Genomic DNA, 2,819 nt, shown 5'->3' with positions numbered 1-2,819 from the left:
GAACCAGTAAGTTCCTCAGAGGTTGCACAAGAACAAACAAAGGAGCTTCCCGATGCTATGCAGGAGAAAAAGGAACAAGATACAGATTCACGCCGGCCTACCCACATTATTATGGAAAAGGAAGAAGATACAGATTCACCCTGGCCTATCCAGACTACTGTGGAAAAAGAGCAAACAGTCTCAGAAGAAAACAAGGAAGAATTGAAGCAAGGAGCAGAAGAAGAAAAAGAGACAGATTCACCCCGGACCACCAAAATTAATCTGGAGAACAATGAATTAGACCAGCAGGAGGAAGAAGTTCTGGTGGAAGATGAAGAAAAAGATGCTGGATCATCCCAGCCCACTTCGACAGAACAGATGATTTCGGTTGATGCCTGTATGCAAACAGAGCCTCCTACTATTAAAGATGCATGTGTAGAAACAGAAAGTTTTCTGGAACTGAAACGCATATGGTGGAGAGAATACCATCAATATCAAGGGAAAGCATTTGAACAACAAAAAGGGACCTGGTTTGATCATGCCTATAGGAACTGGGAAGCACTGGAACAGTGCAGGGCCCAGTACAAAGAAATTAAGGAGCTGAAACACAGGATGTCCCTGATGTTTGAGTTATGCCAAAGGATGCTCGCCGCAAGGAAACCCTCCTTCAACTATGCCACATTCTTAAGGGAAAGGCTTGCATTTATTTAGCTGAAGGCCATCAAGGAGGGGAGGCCTTATCAAGTGGTCGCAGCAGATCAGTTTATGAAAACTTTTGCAGAAGCACCCAAAAGTGACCAAAACCTGCTATGTGAATTATACCTCCACAATGAGGCAGTATCTGAAGAAAGAAACATGAATATGACACCTATAGCAGGTGATATACAACTGAGAGCTTTCATTTCCTTTTTGGCAAATCAACTCACCTAGCAAAATGCCCATGTCTCAGGCGTCCAGAACGAACAGAATTGCCTTTTGTGGATTCGGGCTGAACCACAGAACGCTGCCACTTTCATTTTGCAACATTTAAAAATGATAGAAAATGATAAGATGAAGGATCATGTTATGAGACTACGAACAGAGGTCCTAACAGACTGTCAGCAGTATATAAAAACCAAAGCATCATTGGTTGTGAAAGCAAATAAACTATTTTGGGATAACTGCCCCGCAGAAAGGAAAGAATATCACCCGTATAACCCAGCAAATCTGCAAGTAGCATTATCAAGGGTACCTCGGTATGTTGAAAGCATGCAAATTTGTGCAGAAAACTGGATAGGTTACAAATTCAAGTTCCCACTTTTATGGTTGCCGGGTGATCAGTATAAGGGTCAGTTTGGACTTTCTAACAGAGAAGAGGCAGCAGTATGGAAACAGATGCGAACTGTTTGTGGTTTCAGAGACAAGTTTGATGTTACTCCCTACAGCTATTGTCTTAGTAATCTTCATTGTTCGTCCCAGTTCTCCGACTCAGACTCAGAGTAGACATTGCATGGGGACATGCAATCTCTTCAGTTGGGGGGGATGTTGGGACTCACAATTGACCTATTTTTGACCTTATCTTTTGCCGTGTAATTACCCTTTTTGCAGTCATAAGTGAAAGCTTTTATTTTATAATGACATATTAACCCCAAGGTATGAAGTAACCTTCCGCATGTCTATGTTTAATTGTTTATTTCATATTCGTGAATATCTTTATACTTATCCTTGGAAACGCTGACTAAATTGTCAAATAATTGTCTTAAAGCTTGCAGGAGTTATAATGAATAGTTGCTGTAACACTAAAATCAGCAACTACGCAGTTGCTGCAACACCAGAAACAACAACTACGCAGTTGCTGCAACACCAGAAACAGCAACTACGCAGTTGCTGCAACACCAGCAACAACAATTACGTAAAGCAAGCTATTTTGTAACAGCCACGAACAACTGATGGCAGCTATCTAGAGAATCGTGACGTGGCATAGTCAAGCGGAAGTCTAAAGAAAGAAGAACACAGTCAGCATGAACAGCATGGGGAAATGGCGAAGGAATATGAAGATCCCGAGAAGACAGTCAAAGTCAGTTACCCGCCGTGTAACAGCTAAAGTTCAAGAAAAGAATGTATTATCATACTGTTGTAACAACACTCTGAATTGCTTATTTTTGACAAAATGGGTTAACTGAATAGGCTGTAATATTCTATTGTAATAGATGTATCCTCTATAAAGAGGAGACATCTACATGAAACGGGAGTTAGTCGGTGTCTATGGTCAGTCTGTAACTGAGATTCTGAGAACATCAGCAAGTCTGAACTCTATTATATTTAATCTTTTTGGCAGATGAATATAAAACTGTTTTGAGCACTTAATTCCGTCTTCGTTTTCCCGGGGAATCTTGTGAGAGGGACTGGGCCCACCTTCCTCACAAGATTCACCCATTTACTTTCCTGTCAAGTGTGTAAGTGTGCAGTAATTTCTTTTTGGTACTCTGTTTGGATTTGATAGCATTACCTCTGGTATTCTTTGTTTTGCTAGTACTCTGTTTCATTGATCTTTGAGTTTGTTTCTCACCGGTGAACGAGAGTGCAGTGTGCATCAGTAATTCTGATTACAGGGGCAGGTGCTGAACGTCCCCATCTGGAGGATAGGGTCCTGATCCTCTGCCAACAGAGCGTCCATTATTTTGCTTTCCAGATTCGTAGTTTTAATTAATTGCTTTCATTTTAACAAGTACTGTAATGACATAGCGTAAGAATTACGTATACTACAGCTTTCGATGCTTTTAGACTTTAAGTACATACAGTACGCAGTGCCTTTGAAATAAAAAGACTTTCCCTGGTCGACAATTAATGTGGTACTTGAA

This window comes from Pinus tabuliformis, chromosome 1_2, assembly GCF_031772625.1.
Source record: "Pinus tabuliformis cultivar Carrire ecotype Pingquan chromosome 1_2, CPIR1, whole genome shotgun sequence".
Lineage (NCBI taxonomy): Eukaryota > Viridiplantae > Streptophyta > Pinopsida > Pinales > Pinaceae > Pinus > Pinus tabuliformis.
The sequence above is the reverse complement of the archived record's forward strand: the minus strand, read 5'-3'. Positions refer to the sequence as shown.